Genomic DNA, 22500 nt, shown 5'->3' on the forward strand with positions numbered 1-22500 from the left:
ACAAACATATATTGTTTGTTGTTTATTTTTGGGATATATTGAGGAATATTTAATGGAAAGGAGTCACAATCGCTTTTTGACAATGTCGAAGTGTATAGGTGGCTATAGAATTTAAAGTTTTCATTGGAAATGATAGCCTCATCTGTAATTTCCTTGTTGTTAAGACGGGCTTCCGCTTTGCTCCGCTCCTCCTCTCCTCCGCTCTTCCGCTCCGGGCCCTGGAACTCCCGATCCGCGGGACTTCGGTGAATTCCGGGCCAGTTTTTTTGCTCTTCTGCTCTCCTCCCCTCCTCCGCTTCTTCGCTCCCCCGCTTTGGACCCTGGAACTCTTGAACAGGGCCGGGCTTCTGCCCTCCGCCTCTCCTCTGCTCATCCGCTCCAGGCCCTGGCACTCCCTGTGATCCAGTCATTCGCATGTGCGTGCCCGGAGGTCCGGGAGCTCCACTCAAACGTCCGGGGGGGGTAAGGGTAAGGGGTCCTGTCCCTCTCCCCCCCTCCTCGCCGCCTCTGAGAAGAGAAACATCTCCTCCACTCCTCCGCTCCTCCGCTGCGGAACCAGGTATTACCGATCCGCCGGACTCAGGCGAATTGCAGAAAGGGGTTTTGCCGTCCTCCGCTCCTCCGCTCCTCCGTTTCGGGCCCTGGAACTCCCGAACCGCTGGACACAAGCGAATCACGGTCCGGGCTTCTGCTCTCCTCCGCTCCTCACCTCATCCGCTCCAGGCCCTGGTACTCCGTGTCCGCGGGAACCCCCCCCAACCCACAAAAACAAACTCTCACACACACACAAACACACGCACACACACACACACACACACACACACAAACACACAAACACACACAGACACACCTGAACTCATCATAGCTGTGCTAATAGCATTGGCCGAAACGTTTCCACAACCAAACCAACATTAGCTCATCCACTCATTCACATATGTGTGTGCCCAGAGGTCCGGGAGCTCCAGTCATAAGTCCGGGTGATCTATGTCCGGAGAAGGCTCACATTAGCCGCTCTAAGGGGTCCTGCTGCCCCCCAGCTTCCCGGCCTTTGAGAAGAGACACATAACTCCGCTCTTCCGCTTCTCCGCTATGGGCCCTGGTACTCCCGATCCTCCGAACTCAGGTGAATTGCGTGACGTGCTTCTGCTCTACTATAAGCCCCTACACACTTCGAACACGGCTGTTATCACCCTGTTACTGCATTTCAATGACACCCATTTGCTTTCGATCTCAGTGTCTGCCACCGTACGGAAAAAGCGGGGGGGTGGGGGGTGGGGGGGCATAAGCGCATTCGTGCTGTAAGTAATCAGAAGTTAATAGTGTTAACGGTTTGCGAGAAATTTTTAATGCTAGACAAAAAAAGAAAATTAAAAGGATATAATTAAATAAATAGATAGAAAAATAAAATTAAAAACGAAAAAAAAAAAATTGTGAGGGGAATATAACATGTAATTAAGTTGGCGGTTCACAGGGAATCTCAGACATCAAACTGTTTTTAATTGAACATAAATAGTACACCCAAATATACAAATGTACAAATAAACATAGCAAGGTAGAACTGAATGTCAATGAAACAACCAGGCATGAGGAAGCAACGGACATGAGGACATTTGTTCTGTATGTAATGAGAAGTTAATAGTGTTACAGGTTTGTGAGAAATTTACAGTGCTAGACAAAAAACGAAATTAAAAGGAAATAATTAGATAAATAGATAGACAAATGAAATTAAAACCAAAAAAAAAAAATGCAAGGGGAATACGACATGTAATTAAGTTGGCGATTCACAAGGAATCTCAGACATCAAACTGTATATGTTTTGTTGTTTATATATAAACATATATAAACAAACATATATTGTTTGTTGTTTATTTTTGGGATATATTGAGGAATATTTAATGGAAAGGAGTCACAATCGCTTTTTGACAATGTCGAAGTGTATACGTGGCTATAGAATTTAAAGTTTTCATTAGAAATTATAGCCTCATCTGTAATTTCCTTGTTGTTAAGACGGGCTTAGCTTTGCTCCGCTCCTCCTCTCCTCCGCTCCTCCGCTCTTCCGCTCCGGGCCCTGGAACTCCCGATCCGCGGGACTTCGGTGAATTCCGGGCCAGTTTTTTGCTCTTCTGCTCTCCTCCCCTCCTCCGCTTCTTCGCTCCCCCGCTTTGGACCCTGGAACTCTTGAACAGGGCCGGGCTTCTGCCCTCCGCCTCTCCTCTGCTCATCCGCTCCAGGCCCTGGCACTCCCTGTGATCCAGTCATTCGCATGTGCGTGCCCGGAGGTCCGGGAGCTCCACTCAAACGTCCGGGGGGGATAAGGGTAAGGGGTCCTGCCCCCCCCCCCTCGCCGCCTCTGAGAAGAGAAACATCTCCTCCACTCCTCCGCTCATCCGCTGCGGAACCAGGTACTACCGATCCGCCGGACTCAGGCGAATTGCAGAAAGGGGTTTTGCTGTCCTCCGCTCCTCCGCTCCTCCGCTCCTCCGCTCCTCCGCTCCTCCGCTCCTCCGCTCCTCCGCTCCTCCGTTTCGGGCCCTGGAAAACCCGAACCGCTGGACACAAGCGAATCACGGTCCGGGCTTCTGCTCTCCTCCGCTCCTCACCTCATCCGCTCCAGGCCCTGGTACTCCGTGTCCGCGGGAACCCCCCCCAACCCACAAAAACAAACTCTCACACACACACAAACACACGCACACACACACACACACACACACACACACACAAACACACAAACACACACAGACACACCTGAACTCATCATCGCTGTGCTGATAGCATTGGCCGAAACGTATCCACAACCAAACCAACATTAGCTCATCCAGTCATTCACATATGTGTGTGCCCAGAGGTCCGGGAGCTCCAGTCATAACTCCGGGTGATCTCTGTCCGGAGTAGGCTCACCTTAGCCGGTCTAAGGGGTCCTGCTGCCCCCCAGCTTCCCCGCCTTTGAGAAGAGACACATAACTCCGCTCTTCCGCTTCTCCGCTATGGGCCCTGGTACTCCCGATCCTCCGAACTCAGGTGAATTGCGTGACGTGCTTCTGCTCTCCTATAAGCCCCTACACACTTCGAACACGGCTGTTATCACCCTGTTACTGCATTTCAATGACACCCATTTGCTTTCGATCTCAGTGTCTGCCTCCGTACGGAAAAAGCGGGATGGGTGGGGGGGCATAAGCGCAATCGTGCTGTAAGTAATCAGAAGTTAATAGTGTTAACGGTTTGCGAGAAATTTTTAATGCTAGACAAAAAAAGAAAATTAGAAGGATATAATTAAATAAATAGATAGAAAAATAAAATTAAAAACGAAAAAAAAAAATTGTGAGGGGAATATAACATGTAATTAAGTTGGCGGTTCACAAGGAATCTCAGACATCAAACTGTTTTTAATTGAACATAAATAGTACACCCAAATATACAAATGTACAAATAAACATAGCAAGGTAGAACTGAATGTCAATGAAACAACCAGGGATGAGGAAGCAACGGACATCAGGACATTTGTTCTGTATGTAATGAGAAGTTAATAGTGTTACAGGTTTGTGAGAAATTTACAGTGCGAGACAAAAAAAGAAATTAAAAGGAAGTAATTAAATCAATAGATAGACAAATAAGAAATTAAAACGAAAAAAAAAAAAAAAAATTGCAAGGGGAATGTAACATGTAATCAAGTTGTTTTTTTTTTTTTTTTTTTTTTTTTTTACCAAAAAAAAAAGGAACCTCGGACATGGGTAACTATATTTTTTTGTTTTCGGATTTTTCCATAAGTTTTAAGGATTTTTTTTTTTTTTTTTATATTTCAAAATCGTTTATGAAGACATTAAAATTTGGGGAGCATTTTTGCATTCTGTTCTTGTGAATGAAGAACTTGGCCAGGCCTAAAAGAACATTGACACAGAGTTCATCTGTTATGTTGCTTATAAGTAAACAGAATGTTATATCATCTTTTGAGAAGGAAACTGGTGACGATGGAATGAGAAGGAGAAAAAATATATGGTCAGTGGTTTCAATGTTGTCTTCACAAAATGTACAAATATTATCTTCAAAATTAAAGCGTACCCTCGATAATTCCTTAGATGGGTAGATGTCAGTCATAATTTTGAAGTGGGTCTCTTTTGCCTTGGGGGTATGGGTAGAGTCAGATACATAGTTCGCAGCGTGGCAATCGATTCCTCATCAAATTTATTTAAAATATCCTTTTTTTTTTTTTTGACGTCCAGGGAATAAGTTTCCTGTGAAACATTTCCTAATAAAGGAGTTGCCGCGCTTTCTGTCCACAATTGAGATTCCCTGGAGTGATAGTCGGGGTAACTGTGGTTGTACGGTTCGGTGCGTCATTATATTTTTGGTCAGGAATACAAATTGTCGAGGCAGTGCGTTTCGTAACTTTAGCAACTCTAATATGGGAGGCTTGAATCTGTGTGTAGTACAGAACTGCTCATTGTCCAGAGGACTGCCAGTGTCATCCATCAAGTCAATTATCGACCATATACCTTTCTCAAAGCATTCCTTGTAAAACAGAGGTTTGTTGCCATGCAGTACATATCGATTGTTCCAAACTATTATACTGTGTGGTGAGAAATTGTGTACGTATATCATTTTCCAGTATAATAATATTTGTTTATGGAACTCTGAACATTTGACAGGAATCTTGTTGATATCCAAGTCAGAGATAAGCAGAAGACTCAGGCCGCCGACTTTGTTGAATAAGTAGTTTGGAGTACAATACCAGAAAGAACGATGAGGTTTGATCCAGGATTTCAACCAGTTCACCTTCAATGTCCCATTCAAGCAGTCCGACTCTATCACTTTCAGCCCTCCTTCACTTGTTTCTTTCACCATATGTGATTTTTCTTAGATGGTGTGGTCTGTTCCTCCAGATAAAGTTGAAATTGATTTGGTTAACAGATTTTACGAGTTGATTTGGAGCAGCATTGGAATACGCTGGGTATATACATCTGGATAAACACATCCATTTTAGTCAAATATATCCGGCCTAATATTGATAAATCTCTCTGGAGCCATATATTAGAATTAAGCTTTACTTTGATTCAGTTTAGATTCAATGTTCCTGGATTGATTTAACGTTTGGTCCTTGGATAGGAAAATGCTCAAGTATTTTATTTCTGATTTCATAGAAACATCGCTGATTTCCTTTAGTGGCGAGTCATGCAGCGCAAGAAGTTTGCATTTCTTTAAGTTTAATGACAATCCTGAAGCCTTGGAGAATGTTTTGGTTTTTTTCAGCACTTATTGGGACTTGATGTTCATTTTTCAAAACTAAGGTTGTGTCATCTGCCAGCAGGCTAATAACAATTTCTGTCCCCAACATTACTTCTGTCCCACACGTATACACACACACACACACACACACACACACACACACACCTTAATTCCACTCTTTTATATACGCATGTCTGGAGTTCCGGGAGCTCGTTCTCAACGTTCTGGGGATAATCATAGCTGTGCTGATAGCATTGGCCGAAACGTATCCACAACCAAACCGACATTAGCTCATCCACTCATTCACATATGTGTGTGCCCGGAGGTCCGGGAGCTCCAGTCATAAGTCCGGGTGATCTATGTCCGGAGAAGGCTCACATTAGCCGCTCTAAGGGGTCCTGCTGCCCCCCAGCTTCCCGGCCTTTGAGAAGAGACACATAACTCCGCTCTTCCGCTTCTCCGCTATGGGCCCTGGTACTCCCGATCCTCCGAACTCAGGTGAATTGCGTGACGTGCTTCTGCTCTCCTATAAGCCCCTACACACTTCGAACACGGCTGTTATCACCCTGTTACTGCATTTCAATGACACCCATTTGCTTTCGATCTCAGTGTCTGCCTCCGTACGGAAAAAGCGGGATGGGTGGGGGGGCATAAGCGCATTCGTGGTGTAAGTAATCAGAAGTTAATAGTGTTAACGGTTTGCGAGAAATTTTTAATGCTAGACAAAAAAAGAAAATTAAAAGGATATAATTAAATAAATAGATAGAAAAATAAAATTAAAAACGAAAAAAAAAAATTGTGAGGGGAATATAACATGTAATTAAGTTGGCGGTTCACAAGGAATCTCAGACATCAAACTGTTTTTAATTGAACATAAATAGTACACCCAAATATACAGATGTACAAATAAACATAGCAAGGTAGAACTGAATGTCAATGAAACAACCAGGGATGAGGAAGCAACGGACATCAGGACATTTGTTCTGTATGTAATGAGAAGTTAATAGTGTTACAGGTTTGTGAGAAATTTACAGTGCGAGACAAAAAAAGAAATTAAAAGGAAGTAATTAAATCAATAGATAGACAAATAAGAAATTAAAACGAAAAAAAAAAAAAAAAAATTGCAAGGGGAATGTAACATGTAATCAAGTTGTTTTTTTTTTTTTGTTTTTTTTTTTTACCAAAAAAAAAAGGAACCTCGGACATGGGTAACTATATTTTTTAGTTTTTGGATTTTTCCATAAGTTTTAAGGATTTTTTTTTTTTTTTTTTTATATTTCAAAATCGTTTATGAAGACATTAAAATTTGGGGAGCATTTTTGCATTCTGTTCTTGTGAATGAAGAACTTGGCCAGGCCTAAAAGAACATTGACACAGAGTTCATCTGTTATGTTGCTTATAAGTAAACAGAATGTTATATCATCTTTTGAGAAGGAAACTGGTGACGATGGAATGAGAAGGAGAAAAAATATATGGTCAGTGGTTTCAATGTTGTCTTCACAAAATGTACAAATATTATCTTCAAAATTAAAGCGTACCCTCGATAATTCCTTAGATGGGTAGATGTCAGTCATAATTTTGAAGTGGGTCTCTTTTGCCTTGGGGGTATGGGTAGAGTCAGATACATGGTTCGCAGCGTGGCAATCGATTCCTCATCAAATTTATTTAAAATATCCTTTTTTTTTTTTTTGACGTCCAGGGAATAAGTTTCCTGTGAAACATTTCCTAATAAAGGAGTTGCCGCGCTTTCTGTCCACAATTGAGATTCCCTGGAGTGATAGTCGGGGTAACTGTGGTTGTACGGTTCGGTGCGTCATTATATTTTTGGTCAGGAATACAAATTGTCGAGGCAGTGCGTTTCGTAACTTTAGCAACTCTAATATGGGAGGCTTGAATCTGTGTGTAGTACAGAACTGCTCATTGTCCAGAGGACTGCCAGTGTCATCCATCAAGTCAATTATCGACCATATACCTTTCTCAAAGCATTCCTTGTAAAACAGAGGTTTGTTGCCATGCAGTACATATCGATTGTTCCAAACTATTATACTGTGTGGTGAGAAATTGTGTACGTATATCATTTTCCAGTATAATAATATTTGTTTATGGAACTCTGAACATTTGACAGGAATCTTGTTGATATCCAAGTCAGAGATAAGCAGAAGACTCAGGCCGCCGACTTTGTTGAATAAGTAGTTTGGAGTACAATACCAGAAAGAACGATGAGGTTTGATCCAGGATTTCAACCAGTTCACCTTCAATGTCCCATTCAAGCAGTCCGACTCTATCACTTTCAGCCCTCCTTCACTTGTTTCTTTCACCATATGTGATTTTTCTTAGATGGTGTGGTCTGTTCCTCCAGATAAAGTTGAAATTGATTTGGTTAACAGATTTTACGAGTTGATTTGGAGCAGCATTGGAATACGCTGGGTATATACATCTGGATAAACACATCCATTTTAGTCAAATATATCCGGCCTAATATTGATAAATCTCTCTGGAGCCATATATTAGAATTAAGCTTTACTTTGATTCAGTTTAGATTCAATGTTCCTGGATTGATTTAACGTTTGGTCCTTGGATAGGAAAATGCTCAAGTATTTTATTTCTGATTTCATAGAAACATCGCTGATTTCCTTTAGTGGCGAGTCATGCAGCGCAAGAAGTTTGCATTTCTTTAAGTTTAATGACAATCCTGAAGCCTTGGAGAATGTTTTGGTTTTTTTCAGCACTTATTGGGACTTGATGTTCATTTTTCAAAACTAAGGTTGTGTCATCTGCCAGCAGGCTAATAACAATTTCTGTCCCCAACATTACTTCTGTCCCACACGTATACACACACACACACACACACACACACACACACACACCTTAATTCCACTCTTTTATATACGCATGTCTGGAGTTCCGGGAGCTCGTTCTCAACGTTCTGGGGATAATCATAGCTGTGCTGATAGCATTGGCCGAAACGTATCCACAACCAAACCGACATTAGCTCATCCACTCATTCACATATGTGTGTGCCCGGAGGTCCGGGAGCTCCAGTCATAAGTCCGGGTGATCTATGTCCGGAGAAGGCTCACATTAGCCGCTCTAAGGGGTCCTGCTGCCCCCCAGCTTCCCGGCCTTTGAGAAGAGACACATAACTCCGCTCTTCCGCTTCTCCGCTATGGGCCCTGGTACTCCCGATCCTCCGAACTCAGGTGAATTGCGTGACGTGCTTCTGCTCTCCTATAAGCCCCTACACACTTCGAACACGGCTGTTATCACCCTGTTACTGCATTTCAATGACACCCATTTGCTTTCGATCTCAGTGTCTGCCTCCGTACGGAAAAAGCGGGATGGGTGGGGGGGCATAAGCGCATTCGTGGTGTAAGTAATCAGAAGTTAATAGTGTTAACGGTTTGCGAGAAATTTTTAATGCTAGACAAAAAAAGAAAATTAAAAGGATATAATTAAATAAATAGATAGAAAAATAAAATTAAAAACGAAAAAAAAAAATTGTGAGGGGAATATAACATGTAATTAAGTTGGCGGTTCACAAGGAATCTCAGACATCAAACTGTTTTTAATTGAACATAAATAGTACACCCAAATATACAGATGTACAAATAAACATAGCAAGGTAGAACTGAATGTCAATGAAACAACCAGGGATGAGGAAGCAACGGACATCAGGACATTTGTTCTGTATGTAATGAGAAGTTAATAGTGTTACAGGTTTGTGAGAAATTTACAGTGCGAGACAAAAAAAGAAATTAAAAGGAAGTAATTAAATCAATAGATAGACAAATAAGAAATTAAAACGAAAAAAAAAAAAAAAAAATTGCAAGGGGAATGTAACATGTAATCAAGTTGTTGTTTTTTTTTTGTTTTTTTTTTTTACCAAAAAAAAAAGGAACCTCGGACATGGGTAACTATATTTTTTAGTTTTTGGATTTTTCCATAAGTTTTAAGGATTTTTTTTTTTTTTTTTTATATTTCAAAATCGTTTATGAAGACATTAAAATTTGGGGAGCATTTTTGCATTCTGTTCTTGTGAATGAAGAACTTGGCCAGGCCTAAAAGAACATTGACACAGAGTTCATCTGTTATGTTGCTTATAAGTAAACAGAATGTTATATCATCTTTTGAGAAGGAAACTGGTGACGATGGAATGAGAAGGAGAAAAAATATATGGTCAGTGGTTTCAATGTTGTCTTCACAAAATGTACAAATATTATCTTCAAAATTAAAGCGTACCCTCGATAATTCCTTAGATGGGTAGATGTCAGTCATAATTTTGAAGTGGGTCTCTTTTGCCTTGGGGGTATGGGTAGAGTCAGATACATGGTTCGCAGCGTGGCAATCGATTCCTCATCAAATTTATTTAAAATATCCTTTTTTTTTTTTTTGACGTCCAGGGAATAAGTTTCCTGTGAAACATTTCCTAATAAAGGAGTTGCCGCGCTTTTTGTCCACAATTGAGATTCCCTGGAGTGATAGTCGGGGTAACTGTGGTTGTACGGTTCGGTGCGTCATTATATTTTTGGTCAGGAATACAAATTGTCGAGGCAGTGCGTTTCGTAACTTTAGCAACTCTAATATGGGAGGCTTGAATCTGTGTGTAGTACAGAACTGCTCATTGTCCAGAGGACTGCCAGTGTCATCCATCAAGTCAATTATCGACCATATACCTTTCTCAAAGCATTCCTTGTAAAACAGAGGTTTGTTGCCATGCAGTACATATCGATTGTTCCAAACTATTATACTGTGTGGTGAGAAATTGTGTACGTATATCATTTTCCAGTATAATAATATTTGTTTATGGAACTCTGAACATTTGACAGGAATCTTGTTGATATCCAAGTCAGAGATAAGCAGAAGACTCAGGCCGCCGACTTTGTTGAATAAGTAGTTTGGAGTACAATACCAGAAAGAACGATGAGGTTTGATCCAGGATTTCAACCAGTTCACCTTCAATGTCCCATTCAAGCAGTCCGACTCTATCACTTTCAGCCCTCCTTCACTTGTTTCTTTCACCATATGTGATTTTTCTTAGATGGTGTGGTCTGTTCCTCCAGATAAAGTTGAAATTGATTTGGTTAACAGATTTTACGAGTTGATTTGGAGCAGCATTGGAATACGCTGGGTATATACATCTGGATAAACACATCCATTTTAGTCAAATATATCCGGCCTAATATTGATAAATCTCTCTGGAGCCATATATTAGAATTAAGCTTTACTTTGATTCAGTTTAGATTCAATGTTCCTGGATTGATTTAACGTTTGGTCCTTGGATAGGAAAATGCTCAAGTATTTTATTTCTGATTTCATGGAAACATCGCTGATTTCCTTTAGTGGCGAGTCATGCAGCGCAAGAAGTTTGCATTTCTTTAAGTTTAATGACAATCCTGAAGCCTTGGAGAATGTTTTGGTTGTTTTCAGCACTTATTGGGACTTGATGTTCATTTTTCAAAACTAAGGTTGTGTCATCTGCCAGCAGGCTAATAACAATTTCTGTCCCCAACATTACTTCTGTCCCACACGTATACACACACACACACACACACACACACACACACACACACACACACACACACCTTAATTCCACTCTTTTATATACGCATGTCTGGAGTTCCGGGAGCTCGTTCTCAACGTTCTGGGGATAATCATAGCTGTGCTGATAGCATTGGCCGAAACGTATCCACAACCAAACCAACATTAGCTCATCCACTCATTCACATATGTGTGTGCCCAGAGGTCCGGGAGCTCCAGTCATAAGTCCGGGTGATCTATGTCCGGAGAAGACTCACATTAGCCGGTCTAAGGGGTCCTGCTGCCCCCCAGTTTCCCCGCCTTTGAGAAGAGACACATAACTCCGCTCTTCCGCTTCTCCGCTATGGGCCCTGGTACTCCCGATCCTCCGAACTCAGGTGAATTGCGTGACGTGCTTCTGCTCTCCTATAAGCCCCTACACACTTCGAACACGGCTGTTATCACCCTGTTACTGCATTTCAATGACACCCATTTGCTTTCGATCTCAGTGTCTGCCTCCGTACGGAAAAAGCGGGATGGGTGGGGGGGCATAAGCGCATTCGTGGTGTAAGTAATCAGAAGTTAATAGTGTTAACGGTTTGCGAGAAATTTTTAATGCTAGACAAAAAAAGAAAATTAGAAGGATATAATTAAATAAATAGATAGAAAAATAAAATTAAAAACGAAAAAAAAAAATTGTGAGGGGAATATAACATGTAATTAAGTTGGCGGTTCACAAGGAATCTCAGACATCAAACTGTTTTTAATTGAACATAAATAGTACACCCAAATATACAAATGTACAAATAAACATAGCAAGGTAGAACTGAATGTCAATGAAACAACCAGGGATGAGGAAGCAACGGACATCAGGACATTTGTTCTGTATGTAATGAGAAGTTAATAGTGTTACAGGTTTGTGAGAAATTTACAGTGCGAGACAAAAAAAGAAATTAAAAGGAAGTAATTAAATCAATAGATAGACAAATAAGAAATTAAAACGAAAAAAAAAAAAAAAATTGCAAGGGGAATGTAACATGTAATCAAGTTGTTTTTTTTTTTTTTTTTTTTTTTTTTTTTACCAAAAAAAAAAGGAACCTCGGACATGGGTAACTATATTTTTTAGTTTTTGGATTTTTCCATAAGTTTTAAGGATTTTTTTTTTTTTTTTTTTATATTTCAAAATCGTTTATGAAGACATTAAAATTTGGGGAGCATTTTTGCATTCTGTTCTTGTGAATGAAGAACTTGGCCAGGCCTAAAAGAACATTGACACAGAGTTCATCTGTTATGTTGCTTATAAGTAAACAGAATGTTATATCATCTTTTGAGAAGGAAACTGGTGACGATGGAATGAGAAGGAGAAAAAATATATGGTCAGTGGTTTCAATGTTGTCTTCACAAAATGTACAAATATTATCTTCAAAATTAAAGCGTACCCTCGATAATTCCTTAGATGGGTAGATGTCAGTCATAATTTTGAAGTGGGTCTCTTTTGCCTTGGGGGTATGGGTAGAGTCAGATACATGGTTCGCAGCGTGGCAATCGATTCCTCATCAAATTTATTTAAAATATCCTTTTTTTTTTTTTTGACGTCCAGGGAATAAGTTTCCTGTGAAACATTTCCTAATAAAGGAGTTGCCGCGCTTTTTGTCCACAATTGAGATTCCCTGGAGTGATAGTCGGGGTAACTGTGGTTGTACGGTTCGGTGCGTCATTATATTTTTGGTCAGGAATACAAATTGTCGAGGCAGTGCGTTTCGTAACTTTAGCAACTCTAATATGGGAGGCTTGAATCTGTGTGTAGTACAGAACTGCTCATTGTCCAGAGGACTGCCAGTGTCATCCATCAAGTCAATTATCGACCATATACCTTTCTCAAAGCATTCCTTGTAAAACAGAGGTTTGTTGCCATGCAGTACATATCGATTGTTCCAAACTATTATACTGTGTGGTGAGAAATTGTGTACGTATATCATTTTCCAGTATAATAATATTTGTTTATGGAACTCTGAACATTTGACAGGAATCTTGTTGATATCCAAGTCAGAGATAAGCAGAAGACTCAGGCCGCCGACTTTGTTGAATAAGTAGTTTGGAGTACAATACCAGAAAGAACGATGAGGTTTGATCCAGGATTTCAACCAGTTCACCTTCAATGTCCCATTCAAGCAGTCCGACTCTATCACTTTCAGCCCTCCTTCACTTGTTTCTTTCACCATATGTGATTTTTCTTAGATGGTGTGGTCTGTTCCTCCAGATAAAGTTGAAATTGATTTGGTTAACAGATTTTACGAGTTGATTTGGAGCAGCATTGGAATACGCTGGGTATATACATCTGGATAAACACATCCATTTTAGTCAAATATATCCGGCCTAATATTGATAAATCTCTCTGGAGCCATATAAGCTTTACTTTGATTCAGTTTAGATTCAATGTTCCTGGATTGATTTAACGTTTGGTCCTTGGATAGGAAAATGCTCAAGTATTTTATTTCTGATTTCATGGAAACATCGCTGATTTCCTTTAGTGGCGAGTCATGCAGCGCAAGAAGTTTGCATTTCTTTAAGTTTAATGACAATCCTGAAGCCTTGGAGAATGTTTTGGTTGTTTTCAGCACTTATTGGGACTTGATGTTCATTTTTCAAAACTAAGGTTGTGTCATCTGCCAGCAGGCTAATAACAATTTCTGTCCCCAACATTACTTCTGTCCCACACGTATACACACACACACACACACACACACACACACACACACACACACACACACACCTTAATTCCACTCTTTTATATACGCATGTCTGGAGTTCCGGGAGCTCGTTCTCAACGTTCTGGGGATAATCATAGCTGTGCTGATAGCATTGGCCGAAACGTATCCACAACCAAACCAACATTAGCTCATCCAGTCATTCACATATGTGTGTGCCCAGAGGTCCGGGAGCTCCAGTCATAAGTCCGGGTGATCTATGTCCGGAGAAGACTCACATTAGCCGGTCTAAGGGGTCCTGCTGCCCCCCAGTTTCCCCGCCTTTGAGAAGAGACACATAACTCCGCTCTTCCGCTTCTCCGCTATGGGCCCTGGTACTCCCGATCCTCCGAACTCAGGTGAATTGCGTGACGTGCTTCTGCTCTCCTATAAGCCCCTACACACTTCGAACACGGCTGTTATCACCCTGTTACTGCATTTCAATGACACCCATTTGCTTTCGATCTCAGTGTCTGCCTCCGTACGGAAAAAGCGGGATGGGTGGGGGGGCATAAGCGCATTCGTGGTGTAAGTAATCAGAAGTTAATAGTGTTAACGGTTTGCGAGAAATTTTTAATGCTAGACAAAAAAAGAAAATTAGAAGGATATAATTAAATAAATAGATAGAAAAATAAAATTAAAAACGAAAAAAAAAAATTGTGAGGGGAATATAACATGTAATTAAGTTGGCGGTTCACAAGGAATCTCAGACATCAAACTGTTTTTAATTGAACATAAATAGTACACCCAAATATACAAATGTACAAATAAACATAGCAAGGTAGAACTGAATGTCAATGAAACAACCAGGGATGAGGAAGCAACGGACATCAGGACATTTGTTCTGTATGTAATGAGAAGTTAATAGTGTTACAGGTTTGTGAGAAATTTACAGTGCGAGACAAAAAAAGAAATTAAAAGGAAGTAATTAAATCAATAGATAGACAAATAAGAAATTAAAACGAAAAAAAAAAAAAAAAAATTGCAAGGGGAATGTAACATGTAATCAAGTTGTTTTTTTTTTTTTTTTTTTTTTTTTTTTACCAAAAAAAAAAGGAACCTCGGACATGGGTAACTATATTTTTTAGTTTTTGGATTTTTCCATAAGTTTTAAGGATTTTTTTTTTTTTTTTTTTATATTTCAAAATCGTTTATGAAGACATTAAAATTTGGGGAGCATTTTTGCATTCTGTTCTTGTGAATGAAGAACTTGGCCAGGCCTAAAAGAACATTGACACAGAGTTCATCTGTTATGTTGCTTATAAGTAAACAGAATGTTATATCATCTTTTGAGAAGGAAACTGGTGACGATGGAATGAGAAGGAGAAAAAATATATGGTCAGTGGTTTCAATGTTGTCTTCACAAAATGTACAAATATTATCTTCAAAATTAAAGCGTACCCTCGATAATTCCTTAGATGGGTAGATGTCAGTCATAATTTTGAAGTGGGTCTCTTTTGCCTTGGGGGTATGGGTAGAGTCAGATACATGGTTCGCAGCGTGGCAATCGATTCCTCATCAAATTTATTTAAAATATCCTTTTTTTTTTTTTTGACGTCCAGGGAATAAGTTTCCTGTGAAACATTTCCTAATAAAGGAGTTGCCGCGCTTTCTGTCCACAATTGAGATTCCCTGGAGTGATAGTCGGGGTAACTGTGGTTGTACGGTTCGGTGCGTCATTATATTTTTGGTCAGGAATACAAATTGTCGAGGCAGTGCGTTTCGTAACTTTAGCAACTCTAATATGGGAGGCTTGAATCTGTGTGTAGTACAGAACTGCTCATTGTCCAGAGGACTGCCAGTGTCATCCATCAAGTCAATTATCGACCATATACCTTTCTCAAAGCATTCCTTGTAAAACAGAGGTTTGTTGCCATGCAGTACATATCGATTGTTCCAAACTATTATACTGTGTGGTGAGAAATTGTGTACGTATATCATTTTCCAGTATAATAATATTTGTTTATGGAACTCTGAACATTTGACAGGAATCTTGTTGATATCCAAGTCAGAGATAAGCAGAAGACTCAGGCCGCCGACTTTGTTGAATAAGTAGTTTGGAGTACAATACCAGAAAGAACGATGAGGTTTGATCCAGGATTTCAACCAGTTCACCTTCAATGTCCCATTCAAGCAGTCCGACTCTATCACTTTCAGCCCTCCTTCACTTGTTTCTTTCACCATATGTGATTTTTCTTAGATGGTGTGGTCTGTTCCTCCAGATAAAGTTGAAATTGATTTGGTTAACAGATTATACGAGTTGATTTGGAGCAGCATTGGAATACGCTGGGTATATACATCTGGATAAACACATCCATTTTAGTCAAATATATCCGGCCTAATATTGATAAATCTCTCTGGAGCCATATATTAGAATTAAGCTTTACTTTGATTCAGTTTAGATTCAATGTTCCTGGATTGATTTAACGTTTGGTCCTTGAATAGGAAAATGCTCAAGTATTTTATTTCTGATTTCATAGAAACATCGCTGATTTCCTTTAGTGGCGAGTCATGCAGCGCAAGAAGTTTGCATTTCTTTAAGTTTAATGACAATCCTGAAGCCTTGGAGAATGTTTTGGTTGTTTTCAGCACTTATTGGGACTTGATGTTCATTTTTCAAAACTAAGGTTGTGTCATCTGCCAGCAGGCTAATAACAATTTCTGTCCCCAACATTACTTCTGTCCCACACGTATACACACACACACACACACACACACACACACACACACACACACACACACACCTTAATTCCACTCTTTTATATACGCATGTCTGGAGTTCCGGGAGCTCGTTCTCAACGTTCTGGGGATAATCATAGCTGTGCTGATAGCATTGGCCGAAACGTATCCACAACCAAACCAACATTAGCTCATCCAGTCATTCACATATGTGTGTGCCCAGAGGTCCGGGAGCTCCAGTCATAAGTCCGGGTGATCTATGTCCGGAGAAGACTCACATTAGCCGGTCTAAGGGGTCCTGCTGCCCCCCAGTTTCCCCGCCTTTGAGAAGAGACACATAACTCCGCTCTTCCGCTTCTCCGCTATGGGCCCTGGTACTCCCGATCCTCCGAACTCAGGTGAATTGCGTGACGTGCTTCTGCTCTCCTATAAGCCCCTACACACTTCGAACACGGCTGTTATCACCCTGTTACTGCATTTCAATGACACCCATTTGCTTTCGATCTCAGTGTCTGCCTCCGTACGGAAAAAGCGGGATGGGTGGGGGGGCATAAGCGCATTCGTGGTGTAAGTAATCAGAAGTTAATAGTGTTAACGGTTTGCGAGAAATTTTTAATGCTAGACAAAAAAAGAAAATTAGAAGGATATAATTAAATAAATAGATAGAAAAATAAAATTAAAAACGAAAAAAAAAAATTGTGAGGGGAATATAACATGTAATTAAGTTGGCGGTTCACAAGGAATCTCAGACATCAAACTGTTTTTAATTGAACATAAATAGTACACCCAAATATACAAATGTACAAATAAACATAGCAAGGTAGAACTGAATGTCAATGAAACAACCAGGGATGAGGAAGCAACGGACATCAGGACATTTGTTCTGTATGTAATGAGAAGTTAATAGTGTTACAGGTTTGTGAGAAATTTACAGTGCGAGACAAAAAAAGAAATTAAAAGGAAGTAATTAAATCAATAGATAGACAAATAAGAAATTAAAACGAAAAAAAAAAAAAAAAAATTGCAAGGGGAATGTAACATGTAATCAAGTTGTTTTTTTTTTTTTTTTTTTTTTTTTTTTACCAAAAAAAAAAGGAACCTCGGACATGGGTAACTATATTTTTTAGTTTTTGGATTTTTCCATAAGTTTTAAGGATTTTTTTTTTTTTTTTTTTATATTTCAAAATCGTTTATGAAGACATTAAAATTTGGGGAGCATTTTTGCATTCTGTTCTTGTGAATGAAGAACTTGGCCAGGCCTAAAAGAACATTGACACAGAGTTCATCTGTTATGTTGCTTATAAGTAAACAGAATGTTATATCATCTTTTGAGAAGGAAACTGGTGACGATGGAATGAGAAGGAGAAAAAATATATGGTCAGTGGTTTCAATGTTGTCTTCACAAAATGTACAAATATTATCTTCAAAATTAAAGCGTACCCTCGATAATTCCTTAGATGGGTAGATGTCAGTCATAATTTTGAAGTGGGTCTCTTTTGCCTTGGGGGTATGGGTAGAGTCAGATACATGGTTCGCAGCGTGGCAATCGATTCCTCATCAAATTTATTTAAAATATCCTTTTTTTTTTTTTTGACGTCCAGGGAATAAGTTTCCTGTGAAACATTTCCTAATAAAGGAGTTGCCGCGCTTTCTGTCCACAATTGAGATTCCCTGGAGTGATAGTCGGGGTAACTGTGGTTGTACGGTTCGGTGCGTCATTATATTTTTGGTCAGGAATACAAATTGTCGAGGCAGTGCGTTTCGTAACTTTAGCAACTCTAATATGGGAGGCTTGAATCTGTGTGTAGTACAGAACTGCTCATTGTCCAGAGGACTGCCAGTGTCATCCATCAAGTCAATTATCGACCATATACCTTTCTCAAAGCATTCCTTGTAAAACAGAGGTTTGTTGCCATGCAGTACATATCGATTGTTCCAAACTATTATACTGTGTGGTGAGAAATTGTGTACGTATATCATTTTCCAGTATAATAATATTTGTTTATGGAACTCTGAACATTTGACAGGAATCTTGTTGATATCCAAGTCAGAGATAAGCAGAAGACTCAGGCCGCCGACTTTGTTGAATAAGTAGTTTGGAGTACAATACCAGAAAGAACGATGAGGTTTGATCCAGGATTTCAACCAGTTCACCTTCAATGTCCCATTCAAGCAGTCCGACTCTATCACTTTCAGCCCTCCTTCACTTGTTTCTTTCACCATATGTGATTTTTCTTAGATGGTGTGGTCTGTTCCTCCAGATAAAGTTGAAATTGATTTGGTTAACAGATTATACGAGTTGATTTGGAGCAGCATTGGAATACGCTGGGTATATACATCTGGATAAACACATCCATTTTAGTCAAATATATCCGGCCTAATATTGATAAATCTCTCTGGAGCCATATATTAGAATTAAGCTTTACTTTGATTCAGTTTAGATTCAATGTTCCTGGATTGATTTAACGTTTGGTCCTTGAATAGGAAAATGCTCAAGTATTTTATTTCTGATTTCATAGAAACATCGCTGATTTCCTTTAGTGGCGAGTCATGCAGCGCAAGAAGTTTGCATTTCTTTAAGTTTAATGACAATCCTGAAGCCTTGGAGAATGTTTTGGTTTTTTTCAGCACTTATTGGGACTTGATGTTCATTTTTCAAAACTAAGGTTGTGTCATCTGCCAGCAGGCTAATAACAATTTCTGTCCCCAACATTACTTCTGTCCCACACGTATACACACACACACACACACACACACACACACACACACCTTAATTCCACTCTTTTATATACGCATGTCTGGAGTTCCGGGAGCTCGTTCTCAACGTTCTGGGGATAATCATAGCTGTGCTGATAGCATTGGCCGAAACGTATCCACAACCAAACCGACATTAGCTCATCCACTCATTCACATATGTGTGTGCCCGGAGGTCCGGGAGCTCCAGTCATAAGTCCGGGTGATCTATGTCCGGAGAAGGCTCACATTAGCCGCTCTAAGGGGTCCTGCTGCCCCCCAGCTTCCCGGCCTTTGAGAAGAGACACATAACTCCGCTCTTCCGCTTCTCCGCTATGGGCCCTGGTACTCCCGATCCTCCGAACTCAGGTGAATTGCGTGACGTGCTTCTGCTCTCCTATAAGCCCCTACACACTTCGAACACGGCTGTTATCACCCTGTTACTGCATTTCAATGACACCCATTTGCTTTCGATCTCAGTGTCTGCCTCCGTACGGAAAAAGCGGGATGGGTGGGGGGGCATAAGCGCAATCGTGGTGTAAGTAATCAGAAGTTAATAGTGTTAACGGTTTGCGAGAAATTTTTAATGCTAGACAAAAAAAGAAAATTAAAAGGATATAATTAAATAAATAGATAGAAAAATAAAATTAAAAACGAAAAAAAAAAATTGTGAGGGGAATATAACATGTAATTAAGTTGGCGGTTCACAAGGAATCTCAGACATCAAACTGTTTTTAATTGAACATAAATAGTACACCCAAATATACAGATGTACAAATAAACATAGCAAGGTAGAACTGAATGTCAATGAAACAACCAGGGATGAGGAAGCAACGGACATCAGGACATTTGTTCTGTATGTAATGAGAAGTTAATAGTGTTACAGGTTTGTGAGAAATTTACAGTGCGAGACAAAAAAAGAAATTAAAAGGAAGTAATTAAATCAATAGATAGACAAATAAGAAATTAAAACGAAAAAAAAAAAAAAAAATTGCAAGGGGAATGTAACATGTAATCAAGTTGTTTTTTTTTTTTTGTTTTTTTTTTTTTACCAAAAAAAAAAGGAACCTCGGACATGGGTAACTATATTTTTTAGTTTTCGGATTTTTCCATAAGTTTTAAGGATTTTTTTTTTTTTTTTTTTATATTTCAAAATCGTTTATGAAGACATTAAAATTTGGGGAGCATTTTTGCATTCTGTTCTTGTGAATGAAGAACTTGGCCAGGCCTAAAAGAACATTGACACAGAGTTCATCTGTTATGTTGCTTATAAGTAAACAGAATGTTATATCATCTTTTGAGAAGGAAACTGGTGACGATGGAATGAGAAGGAGAAAAAATATATGGTCAGTGGTTTCAATGTTGTCTTCACAAAATGTACAAATATTATCTTCAAAATTAAAGCGTACCCTCGATAATTCCTTAGATGGGTAGATGTCAGTCATAATTTTGAAGTGGGTCTCTTTTGCCTTGGGGGTATGGGTAGAGTCAGATACATGGTTCGCAGCGTGGCAATCGATTCCTCATCAAATTTATTTAAAATATCCTTTTTTTTTTTTTTGACGTCCAGGGAATAAGTTTCCTGTGAAACATTTCCTAATAAAGGAGTTGCCGCGCTTTCTGTCCACAATTGAGATTCCCTGGAGTGATAGTCGGGGTAACTGTGGTTGTACGGTTCGGTGCGTCATTATATTTTTGGTCAGGAATACAAATTGTCGAGGCAGTGCGTTTCGTAACTTTAGCAACTCTAATATGGGAGGCTTGAATCTGTGTGTAGTACAGAACTGCTCATTGTCCAGAGGACTGCCAGTGTCATCCATCAAGTCAATTATCGACCATATACCTTTCTCAAAGCATTCCTTGTAAAACAGAGGTTTGTTGCCATGCAGTACATATCGATTGTTCCAAACTATTATACTGTGTGGTGAGAAATTGTGTACGTATATCATTTTCCAGTATAATAATATTTGTTTATGGAACTCTGAACATTTGACAGGAATCTTGTTGATATCCAAGTCAGAGATAAGCAGAAGACTCAGGCCGCCGACTTTGTTGAATAAGTAGTTTGGAGTACAATACCAGAAAGAACGATGAGGTTTGATCCAGGATTTCAACCAGTTCACCTTCAATGTCCCATTCAAGCAGTCCGACTCTATCACTTTCAGCCCTCCTTCACTTGTTTCTTTCACCATATGTGATTTTTCTTAGATGGTGTGGTCTGTTCCTCCAGATAAAGTTGAAATTGATTTGGTTAACAGATTTTACGAGTTGATTTGGAGCAGCATTGGAATACGCTGGGTATATACATCTGGATAAACACATCCATTTTAGTCAAATATATCCGGCCTAATATTGATAAATCTCTCTGGAGCCATATATTAGAATTAAGCTTTACTTTGATTCAGTTTAGATTCAATGTTCCTGGATTGATTTAACGTTTGGTCCTTGGATAGGAAAATGCTCAAGTATTTTATTTCTGATTTCATGGAAACATCGCTGATTTCCTTTAGTGGCGAGTCATGCAGCGCAAGAAGTTTGCATTTCTTTAAGTTTAATGACAATCCTGAAGCCTTGGAGAATGTTTTGGTTGTTTTCGGCACTTATTGGGACTTGATGTTCATTTTTCAAAACTAAGGTTGTGTCATCTGCCAGCAGGCTAATAACAATTTCAGTCCCCAGCACGTCTAACTTTTGGATATCGTTGCTCTTTTCAACATAAACGGCTAGCATTTCGGTAGCAATTATAAATAAATAGGGTGAGATGGGGCAACCTTGGGGGATTCCCACATCAACATGGAAGCTCGGAGTGGTGCCGCTTGGCAGGGTGACACAGCTATGAATATTCTCATAGAGCCCACGGATCACATTCCTGAATATTTAACCAAATCCAAAATGTTCGAGCGTTGCTATGATAAATGGATGTTCGACCGAGTCAAAGGCTTTAGAAAAGTCCAAGAAGGATATGCGGCCATTATCTTCAATGCGATACGCCTCTAAACCCATCGCTCGCCCCGACTCGGGGAATCCTAGAGCCTACTTGCACCCCCGCCCTAACTTAACTCCCTCACTCGTGGAGCTCCCTGAGCTCCACACATCCCGGAGCATCACGCCGACTCATTCACATTTGAATGATTGTCTTTATTTTATGTCCGCTAGATAGAGGCATCCGCACATGCGCATCAGTGGAGCTTCAGGCCGGCTGAGGCATGGACTGAAAATCATAAAGACATGTGTGATGAGCTAAAAGGAAGATAAGCATATTTTTATAATAAATGTAAGAAAGAGAGGGTAATGCAGCCTCAGGGCGGCACTGGCCCGTGTCTCTCCAAGCCTGCCTTTGGGGGGGGGGGGGGGGGGGGGGCACGGAGCAGTGTCTCCCTGTGCCGGTCCCAAGCCCGGATAAATGCAGAGGGTTGCGTCAGGAGGGGCATCCGGCGTAAAACGTTTGCCAAAACCAAACATGCGAGTCAACCATAACTATACCATACCGGATGGGTCGCGGACCGGGTTAACAACGACCGCCATTGGTACTGATGACCTACAGGGTACTAATGGAAATCGGGCTACTGTGGGTCGAAGAACAAGAAGAAGAAGAAGAGGAGGA

This window comes from Fistularia commersonii, unplaced genomic scaffold (genome assembly GCF_037954325.1).
Source record: "Fistularia commersonii isolate RoL2024-O1a breed Wild unplaced genomic scaffold, RoL_Fcom_v1.0 HiC_scaffold_85, whole genome shotgun sequence".
NCBI lineage: Eukaryota > Metazoa > Chordata > Actinopteri > Syngnathiformes > Fistulariidae > Fistularia > Fistularia commersonii.